The following is a 12136-nucleotide window of genomic DNA, read 5'->3' as shown; positions in this document are numbered from 1 at the left end:
AAGCCTAAAGAATCCGTGTATCATTCGTTCAGTCGTTTTTTTATTTAATATTGAAAGTAGAAAAATGAGAAAACAGTTCCTTTTTCGATTTTCATTTTTTCCAAAACGAAGAAAAACAAGAATTCAGCTTGAGTTTTCGTTTTTTCGTTCTGATGTAGAAAAATGTATAAACAGCTGGAATATTCTAATTTTACACGTGGGTGGGAATGAAACGCCCCTTTCATTTGATTTGTCAGCCGAAGATCAAACTGTCCCGTCATCAGTTCTTCCTCAGTTCTGCACTGCAGAATAAGAGTCCTCGCGTTGTGATTCTTAACGCGTTTATCGCAACTACATTTCATCTTTTTTTTTCATCAAATAACCAGACTAACATGACTCGACACAACCCGTACTGGGAAAAACACTAGACAGGGCTTTCTTCTGTGTAGACCAGGAGTTCTCAAGTGCCAGGGGTTTGCTATTTTCCTATTTCCGAACTGTAAAGTCACGTTTTTTTTTTTTTTTTAATCATGAACCACGCTGTGTTTTATTCTTGAGTGACTATATAATGCATTTTACTTAAAATAATCTAAATGTTGACTTTGAAAAGTAGGTGCGTCAGAAGGCTATTCACTCTATTTTGGTTCATTTTTGGTGTGCGCCAGAAAGATGTTCAAGGAGACAGAGACGCGCTAAAGCAGCGCATCATATTGTTTTCTTTATTTTCCAAAGGCATGACATTTTGTAGTCATTTTGAATGTACAAAAATAAAAATATAAATGTTACTGTTTCGAATGACAGAGTATTAAACGACAGAATATTATTATTTCCCCTGTTGAGCAACAAATCCAAGTGATGTCGCCGGCGCATCGCTCGCTTACACAGCATCTCTAGGCTATTATCAGTTCACTTCTGGCATGGCTAACATCGCAGCCTGTTCATTATTAAAATAAAACACAGTCAACCAAACATATAAAAAGTTATTCTGCTTAATTTAATTGGTCTGTTGTACAATATAAAGGCTGTGCCGCACAGTAGGCTACTTGCTGTTATTCCAAACTCATTTCCCTTGCTGTGAAGATGCTGATTTAGCCTATACATGTATTGGGACCCGACTTAAGTATAAAGCCTTCTTTACATTACTAGTTAGCATCCAAATGTTACATTGCAAATATGGAAACTTTGGACCGAATGAGAGATGCGCGAAACCAACGTCGGTACAGTTTCAGTTTCGATTCAAATAAATTCGTTTAGGCTTGGCGTTTAAAATTGGCTAAATGTTGTTTATAATAAAGGACAAAATAGGCTATTTTTATAAGCTATTAGGCTATATTTTTATTATACGTGGCTACTTATTTTTCATTCTTGTTGTTTTCTGAATAGGCCTACCATTCATTTAAGGATTTGACATAGGCTACAGTAAGGGGAAGTAAAATACCCATAGACATAGCCTATATGTTATTAATAGTGTTTATAATGTTAATGTTGCATTTTATTTACCGATCTTTTACACTATTTCTGAATAGGCTAATAATAAAATGCGTTTGTTTCCCTCTCAACATGACCCGGTGCGCTGCGTACAAGCGCACATCTTTGAGATATAAATTAATAAATTTTAATAAAACACAAGGCCTACATCATAAAACTCAAAAGAGTGTGTATTTTAATATCTCTGTTGTTCTCTGTTCTCCGGTTGTTAGATAGTCAGTCTGAATGTCATGCGTTTACGTTAATATAGAAATATTATATTGTCAATGCATTATTCTTCTCTTTTTGTATTAGTGTTAAAAATATTAAATTTACAACTAATTATATTGATTTATATCTTCATTTATTATATATTTTTTTAATTACTGGGCGAGGGCGACCATGTAGGCTAACAGCCGTCATTTAGGCATACCCAGCTGATGCAAAGCGTAGGTGAATTTATATCTACACAGAAGAAAGCCCTGTCTAGTGTTTTTCCCAGTACGGGTTGTGTCGAGCCATGTTAGTCTGGTTATATGATGGGAAAAAAAGATGAAATGTAGTTGCAAAAAACGTGTTAGGAATCACAACGCGAGGACTTTTATTCTGCAGTGCAGAACTGAGGAAGAACTGATGACGGGACAGCTTGATCTTCGGCTGACAAATCAAAGGAAAGGGGCGTTTCATTCCCACCCACGTGTAAAATTCGAATATTCCAGCTGTTTATACATTTTTCTACCCCAGAACGAAAAACGAAAAATCAAGCTGAATTCTTGTTTTTCGTTTTTTTGGAAAAAATGAAAATCGAAAAAGGAACTGTTTTCTCATTTTTCTACTTTCAATATTAAATAAAAAAACGACTGAACGAATGATACACGGATTCTAAAGCCTCTTACGTTGTTGATTTATATTTCAAACAAGAATTCGACATTTGCTCGCAATGTTTTTCTTACAAAAAACCTCATCGTTTTGCAGGACAATTGTCTATTACAGTATACAACACAGATAGAAGGGTGCCAATAAATCTGTGGTGATATAGGCTACAACACGCTTTAAGAAAAGTTTATTTCCATCACACTGTAAAGTGTTTTTAGATGTTAGCCTACATATAGATTACATATACCAAAGATTTTACATATAAACTGGGTCAGCATACTGTTAATTACAGTTAGTACCACGGGAAGTAGGGGTGCTGATGTGACCCCTGGAGTGGAGCCCATGAATAAATATGGTTGGGGATAAAAGTTCACACAAACAAAACCAAAAAACTGTGGTGTTTAGCCTATAGGCATACATATTACGTGTGTTTGTTTTTATTTATGCAGTATTATAAAATACCCATATTATAACAAATAAATATATTTGGAAATTGCCCTTTAAAACGAAGGCTCAGTTTGTGGTTCACAATTATTTGATTAAAAACAACAAAAACAATAAAACAAAGACAAAGTCACTTATATTAAACACTTTTTTATTTTTTATTTTGTTAACAGAAGTTATCTTGCACCTTTAATTGCCTTCGCTATCGTCCTGTCAATCATCTGTCTCATTCTCGCGGGTCGCGGATATGATTACAGTTTCAGTAAAACTGTATTTCACCATCATCGGTATACCAACCTCAGCCGATTGGCATTACAGTATTTGCAATCACCATCCCGTTTCAAAACGGAGCGTCTAAAAGAAAAGTTCTGACTGCTGACTGATGGTCAGTGAGCCTCTCCCGCTCGGCGCTGTCAAGCGCAGCTTCACCACACAGATTTAACTCCGCACAGCTAAATAAAACAGGCTGGTGGCAGACTAATAATTAATATATCTGATGTAAAGATTTCTGTGAAATGCGTAAAGTTACACAGAAGAAAGCCCAATAGGACCTGCCCTGTACAGTTTAAGAATCTGTAGCCATAGTACTACAGGACTATTATTTTGTAGAACAGACCCGAGCGACAACTGATGACGTCACATGCTCAGACTTGCTTGACCAATCGGCGGAAGGGGGCGTGTCAGGCCGCCCACATGTGGAAAATGAATTTTGAAGTAATTTATTCGTTTTTTGCCTGTGAACTAAAAAACGAAAAATCAAGCCGAAATCTCATTTTTTTTCGGTTTTTTTTTTATTTATATATTTTTTTAACGAAAAAACGAATAAAGGGGCCGTTTTCTCGTTTATGCTTATTTCATTTCAAATTGGACAACAAACTATCAAAATGACACAAATGACTTTTACACTGAAATGCCTTCCGGTTACACTGAAATGCCTTCCTTTTACACTGAAATGCCTTCCGGTTACACTGAAATGCCTTCCGTTTGCACCTTTTACTGTCTATGGTTTGCACTGAAAAGTTCACGCACATACACATATGAAATCACTCGCATATACATATATACACAAAGCACACATCCACGTTATGTATGCGCGAGTGTTTTATGGATGTGTATGCGCGCATCGAGTTTATATGTATGTGCGAGTGTTTATAGGTGTATATGCATGGAAGTTATATGTATGTGCGAGTGTTTATAGGTGTATATGCATGGAAGTTATATGTATGTGCGAGTGTTTATAGGTGTATATGCATGGAAGTTTATATGTATGTGCGAGTGTTTATAGGTGTATATGCATGGAAGTTTATATGTATGTGTGAGTGTTTATAGGTGTATATGCATGGAAGTTTATATGTATGTGCGAGTGTTTAGGTGTATATGCATGGAAGTTTATATGTATGTGCGAGTGTTTATAGGTGTATATGCATGGAAGTTTATATGTATGTGTGAGTGTTTATAGGTGTATATGCATGGAAGTTTATATGTATGTGCGAGTGTTTATAGGTGTATATGCATGGAAGTTTATATGTATATGCGAGTGTTTATAGGTGTATATGCATGGAAGTTTATATGTATATGCGAGTGTTTATAGGTGTATATGCATGGAAGTTTATATGTATATGCGAGTGTTTATAGGTGTATATGCATGGAAGTTTATATGTATATGCGAGTGTTTATAGGTGTATATGCATGGAAGTTTATATGTATATGCGAGTGTTTATAGGTGTATGCGTGCGTCAAGTTTATATGTATATGCAAGTTATTCACAAGTGTATATGCATTCATGACTAACATAATATGTATTGGTATGGATTTCATATTAGTGTGCACGTGTATTTCATATATGTATTTTGAACATCCAATAGTATACATGTATATGCGAGTAATTTATAGGTGTATATGCACGTGTGTTATGTATGTATTGATAAGGAAGTTTGATTTAAATCCTACGTGGCGCCTCATACTTTCGGCATTATCCTAAACATTGTAGGCCTATATGTGCAACATTAATTGTGTTTTCTGTAGATCTCTGTTTTAGATCTTATTGTGAACAGTTCATCCATGTGTATGTGTTTTTTATATCTCGCAATTGTTATAATAATTGGATCTTCTGTTGAAAACAATAGATTTGTCACTGTTGAGGTATGCATGACTTCTCCAATCATTTTGTCTGGTTGAACTCGGCCTTGAAAGCTCATGTTCATATGTCTCCCTTTTCCAGTGCAATGCTTAAATATCATTTATTTCTTTTTAATTATTCTGTCAAACTTGGATGTACTTTGCAATACGGAGGGGAAGATCTGACACTACTTCCGTTTCATAGCAACTTTAAAACACAGAGGCTGAGCCAATCTGAGTGTAAAAACAGTCACGGTCCAGAAAAAATGCAGTTCTTTCCTGTAATGATTGATGTCAGTAGGATGCATCATGGATCTGAGCTGATGCAAAAAGGAGAGTTCCCCTTCTTTAAATTCATGCTCATATCAAGTCATTAGTCTAAACACAGAGAGTTGTTTCTGCCTCCCACTCCTAATGAACTGGCGGAAATGCATCACAATTTACCCACTTTAAAAATGCATATCTTCTTACCTCCCCTGCACACAGACACACACGATCACGCCAGAGCCGTTTCAACGATCACGCGCCACCACACTCCTACTAACACAAACCCACGGCTCTGGCATCCTTCATTTGCCCACTGAATCATTACATGTGTTGTAGTTTTCATGTCAGTCAATAAAGTCAAATCATCCAACAAAAGTCTCAACCAGTGTTGTGTATATATATATGAAGAGTTATATGAAGTATATGAAGTGCCATTTGAAATTTTCTTCTAGAATGATAATTTTTATCAAGCTTGTATATTTAAGTTCAGTAATTTCACTTAAATGACAATTCATAGGTAATTTTCATTGCAATTTAAGTGAAATTACTGAACTTAAATATACAAGCCTGATAAAAATGATCATTCTAGAAGAAAATATCAGATGGCACTTAGAGGCTTTTGCATCTTAACTCTTCATATATATATATATGTAAATGTAAGTATGTATGTATGTATGTATGTATGTAGGCTATTATGTGTTAAAAAAATTGAAAATGTTAAAAAGGCTTGCATGTTGGTATGCCCCATTTTGCCTTAATGACAGCAAGCAACTAAGCTGGCATTGCCAGAATAATCATTTGATACTGACGCTAACATTTTTGCAAATCCTAAAACTTTATTTGCAGGTTTAATTTAATGAAAAAATCCCAATGTGGCCTGAAAGTCAAGGAAACTTGTTCAAACAAATAAAGTAAGTAAAGCATCAATCAGATGTCACTATTGTAGAAGTTAACCGACTGTGCTATCATGGAGGAGGTGGGAGCTTCAAAATCCCACATTTGTGAAAACGCTTGGAAACCACACACGGTGTGACTTGACGCAGATGGTGGGCAGGGTTTGCTTTTTTTCCTCCTCAGAATGTCGTATTATGTGCGTCACAGACATACATTTTCGATTAGGCCCACAGCTGATATGTTTTAAAATTGCATGGGATAGCTTTCAGATTATACACACAACAAACTATTACAAACATGCAATGATTGTATTTACTCAGAACAACACCATTTAAGCTATTTGGGACTGGCTATTATTGTTGATAAAGAGCACTAATACGATATTATGACTGTGATCATTGACAATTCTAGCTGTTATTGGTTTCTACACAACATGTTGTGCAAATGATCCCTTATTAGTGCTCACTTTAAGGAAAGAACCTGAACCTTTTTCTTTTTCTTGAAGGAGGAAACAGGGCCATGCTAACCAGCCAAATCACTGAGACTAAGTCTGTTTTATAATGCCTTTGATTTATCATTATTTATATTGTACACAATGTCTTTGTTTTTGCTGACCTGAATATCAGCACAAATAAGTCTTTATATTTCTGTGTGCAAGTTTGTTTTGAATGAAACTGGCCACTCACTCTCGGTCTGTGCTGCTATCTGATAGGCCAATGACGCACGTGAAGAAAAAAAACAAAACAAAAAAACACTTTTTTTTAATTAATACATTTTATTTCCATTGAGGTCTTTCAAAACAATATTTCTATACTAGGCTATGATGATATAGGCTAACCGTGCTGAGCGTGAATACGGCCGTGATCTGTGTGATAGCGCCCTCTGCTGACTGATAGAAGGATTGTCCCTAAACCGACAACTAAAAGAAAACATGATTAAATGACTAAATTCACAGTTTACACAATTCAATTTGCAATAACGACCGACTGCCTGTACTTTATCCCTCTTACTGCACAGTTACGATGAAAACAATCCGAACGCTGGAAAAAATCCGCAGTTCACACTACTTCCGATGTCTGTTGACCATCAGAACCAGTAGCCTACTACGTATTCATAAAAGCTCAAGCTTCCTGTAAGTTATCATATACATTCTACGATTAAAATAGTAAAATAGTTGTTTTAGAAAAATATCAATACAACTAGGCTACTGTTCATTTAATATGAAGTGACGGTTTTCTAACAAACCTTGCTTAATGTAGGCCTATTGATAACCTAAAATGCTCTGTAGGCCTAGACTAAGTTTACAGTGTGTAAATTATACAATGAATGGCATAACTAGTCATTAGCATATACAAAATTATTGCAGTTGTATTTTACAAATTAATTCAAAATAATAATAAAAACTACTTATGTGCAGGTTTCATTTGCTCAGTTTTTCTCCACTGTTTCTTGCTTTGTGATAAACCGTATTTTGATAGCATCACCAAACCCAATTTCGTTGAATTTCTCGTTGATCTGAAGGGAAAAAAGGACTATAATGGAATAACAAACCCACTTTTGACAAATATATTGCTATATTTCATCATGAAATGATATGTGATGACATTAAAACATTTGGCTTCGAAGCATTTAAGAGCACACAGAAGAAATCACTTTTACCTTAGCTAAGATGTTCGATCTTATTTCAGGGTCATTGAGGTCAAGTTGTCCATCTGGATTCAATTTCATTCGCAACGTCACCCTTTTGCCTTGACCTAAGGACACAGGTACAAACAAACATGCAGCAAAGAAAACGAAATATGGTCAGATCTAATTTTACCATTACATTTGCCAAAATGCAGAGAGATACTCACTTTGACTACAGAAAAATGGAAATGTCTGTGCGCAACTCTTTTTGTCCAGTTTCCAGGTATCAGTGTCTATTGCGAGACATTTCTGAGTCACGGTTTGTCCACTCTCCGTAATGTTTTCTGGGTCAGACTGATTCAGATTAAACCCCCCTATCCATGCCTTATCCTCAATCCCAGGAAGAAGAATAGCCCTCATTTTGTCTAGATCCTCCTCATTGTACGCAAAAAGCAGATCTGTGTATTTCAGTCTGCAGTAGTTCTCAGCTTGTGTCCAAGTCTTTTGATTAGATACATAATAGAACTGCCTAGGAAGAAGAGAGTAACCCCCAAAAAGACCTGTAAGAGAGGATATGAATCAAAACTCGGAATGACAGACTAAACCCATTTAGAACATTGTAAATCCATTCCACAGAATCATCGACATCTCTGTGGTCCACTTGTAAAATTTAAATAACAAAAATTTGTTACCTGAGAGAAAAAATAGCAGTGCCGTTATCAGATTCATGTCTGCAGTGTGTCAAAGCTCACGTCGTCTTGTGTTTGGAGTAATATTGCATCTGAACCAAGCATGCATGTGTGATGATTATATATGTTGTAGCGATTGGTTGACATGTCAGCATCATGTGGTTTTGAATAGGACACAGTGTCCTTCACAGGCATCTTGCAAACAAAAATACCCCATTTGTTTCTTCCATACCCATCCTGCAATTGGGACTGCTGACATTTGATCAGATGTAGCCAATATTTTTGTCTAAATTTAGATTAATATAATTTTATGCATTTGACAGGAAATGCTGGGCAGTTATATGTGGAAGATTCAAGTTGTTCAATGTTTTTGTAGTTTGAAACAAACAAAGGTTGTACAGTAAATTCGATCTTTTATACACTACAATGAGTCAAGTCTTAACTGTAACTGTTGATGTCAAAATCCAACAAAAACATCGACATTTCTACTAAATTACATTTAGTTCAAGTCACTTTGTTATATGGCGGTCAGTAAAATAAGAATGTGTATGTAATATATGATGGAAAAACCAGACATCACAGCAATTTCAGTTTAAAATATGAATTAATAGCAAACAATAAAGATACAGTACCTTTTATTGGGACAAATATATAGACTGTAAAATATGATCAGGACCCTATTAGAGATTTGTAAATTGGTAAACATATTTTTTTTTTAAATATGGATCTACATTTTACCATGTATTGCTACCGAGTCTCGAGATTAAATTATTTGATGTTAAAGCAAAGAAAAGACGAATAAGATTTATCCTGAGTGAATATAATTAATATAATATAATATAATATAATATAATATAATATAATATATATTGTATTATAGAATATAATACAATATAGAATATTGTAATATATTGTATACTGTATTATATAGAATATAATACAATACAGAGATGAGCAGGCATGCAAATATTTTTTCTTTTTGAATTCTCCATATATTGTGATTCAGTTTTGTCCTGTGCTTTCATTGAAAAGTGATACACTATGTTACACTAATGCAAATATGGCATTTGTTTGATAGCTGACCTGTTCTTGTTTGCATCTTTCTCTGAATGGACTATCTATCTATCTATCTATCTATCTATCTATCTATCTATCTATCTATCTATCTATCTATCTATCTATCTATCTATCTATCTGTCTATCTGTCTGTCTGTCTGTCTGTCTGTCTGTCTGTCTGTGTCTGTCTGTCTGTCTGTCTGTCTGTCTGTCTGTCTGTCTATCTATCAAGTTGTTTAAGAGTGACACATTATTACTATACACATTACTACTGTATAAATACACATTACTATTAACTCTTTCACCGCCATTGACTGAAATTTCCGGCTTTCCATGTTATCACTGTTATATGGTAGGGGGAGCTATTACGCATCTTCTGAAAGAGTACAGAATCTCCAGATCAAAGGACATGTGAAGAAGCAGAAACAAGCGATATCATATGCATATGTAAAATAACGTTATCATCATCAACCAGCATATAAATCAAAACGGTCTAATGTTGCCGAATGAAATGTCAACCCAGGATGAGTTATAGGACTGTGAAGCTTTGGCGGTGTTGATAGACGCTATCTACTCCACCTACCTTTTGATCATCCGATCAAGACGTAGTCTTTGACAGAAATGCGATTTTCTCAGCTTTTTGCTCAAAATATTGCTGTTTTATTAAACTTACCCACATTCAAGTGCTGATAGAAAAGGAATATATGAAGCTAGAATAAAACATGTGCTCTGTTCTCTCTTTTGATATATTGCTTATTCCATATAGCCGGTAGCTGGAAACATTTTTCAAAAACGCTGTCGGGAAAAGAATTAAAGTAGCATTGCATCAAAAGAACCATGGTGTGTTTCCACAAGATTCATACCAAACTGTTGATACTCTTGTATGACCTGGAACAGGAACACCACACAAAGGGAGCTGTGTTTATGTGGTCTGTCTGAGCTCAAGACTTATCCAGGTGAATTTAAATCTCTTGATTTGCTAATTACATTGCTAATTTAATACATTCCACAAGAAGATTTTTTGTGTGAGCTCCGTGACCACAGGGAGTGGCAGGATCCTCACAGGTGGTTTTGAATAGGTCACAAAGTCCTTCACAGATATTTTGTTAACAAAATCATAGTTGCTTCTTTTTTTTTCTTTTTTTTTTTTTTGCAAGTCAAACATGGGAGTGAATACTTCAGCACACACAAAAAGAAATAGCAATATAGGTCACATAATAGGTAATAGATTAGTGCTCATTTTCATTTTAGTTTTCTTTTCCTCCTTTTCTCCAGTTTAATTTGCTGTCACTTTCCAACCCCATGCTTTTCACTGATCTGGAAGACCAAGCAAATAAAACTTGGAAGGTCATCTTCATTTACACATTTAAACACTTCTCAACACACCAATACATCAGGTGTCAAAACATTAGCAAAACACTAGATCAGCTTGGAATGGGGTTGGGAATTTAGAATTGAGCATCAGTTCTTGTTTAGAACCATTTCATGTTTTGACTGAATTCAACTGATGAACTGACCAAGTTGCCTCCTGCTTCAGGATTGGTTAAATCATTTTCTCAAGAAATTTAGTAATGAGCATAAAAAGATCCATCCGTACCATAAAACAAAAATGTAAAAAAATTATTTTACGTACCGTAAAATAAAGGGGAACTCACCCAGCATGCAAAATGACATGTCATGCCAAACCCCAAAATAAGTTTTTGGTCCTCTGTGGAGTTTGTCAGATATATTTTATTTACTAGTATAAACAGTTGTATGAAAATTGACTCTGCATGCTTTTCATTCCTAATGGGTTTTCAATATTTATTGTTGTTGCAGAATACTTATAAAGAGTCATTTCCATGAAAGGGTAATTTACTTTTTTTAAAGACGCAGACAGCTTTGCATAATAGCTAGCCAAATGCCAACAGAAAAATGCTAATACCATGCTGAATTCATGGAGTTCGAATTTCCAACATTTAGTTTTACAATGCAAATGTTCTGTCTTTTTGCATATGCAAAAAAACAAATAGTTTATTTGAGTTATTGTATTAAATTACTCATCAATTTAAGAAGAAAGGCAGTGTTTTTCTAAATTTTAAATTGGACATAAGCATCATCTGAAAATAATATGTACAGAATATTTCCTGCCCTATTTCCCTCAAATTTATTATAAGAATGATATCATCTTGGCAGTCAATCATTCCATTGTACTCACTCGTAGGAATCTGTGTTTGGTATCACTGAGACTGCATTAAACGGGTTTAAGTCTTACCCATCAGACCGGCAGTTTGTTGCCATGGGTGGAAACAAGTCCAAAATTGGCTCAGTCAAATTTTGTTCCATAGGGATCGACTTGAAGTCCATTACTTTTTAACATATAACTCTTGGACTTAAGTATCACATGACACTCAAAACCGGGTGATCATGCGGCTGTTGTTTTTCTGTAACACTGGATAAAAATTTGGATGAATCAAAATGGTCTTTGCCTTAACAGTAATAAAAACAGAGGTTATAATAATTGGTTCAACCCACCAGTTACGTAAAGCTGGATCTTTAACGCTTAATGTTGATGGCTCTGTCTTGGAGTTCCAAACGAAACATTGATTTTTGACGCTTACTTAACATTTGACCCTCATGTCAGAACACACTGTTAAAACGTAATTTTTTCATCTCAGAAATATTGCAAGATTGTGCCCCCATGCATGTGTGGCAGAGAAATTGATCTATATTTGTTTTCT

This window comes from Scardinius erythrophthalmus (assembly GCF_964197995.2).
Source record: "Scardinius erythrophthalmus genome assembly, chromosome: 9".
Taxonomy (NCBI): domain Eukaryota; kingdom Metazoa; phylum Chordata; class Actinopteri; order Cypriniformes; family Leuciscidae; genus Scardinius; species Scardinius erythrophthalmus.
This window is presented reverse-complemented; position numbering follows the sequence as displayed.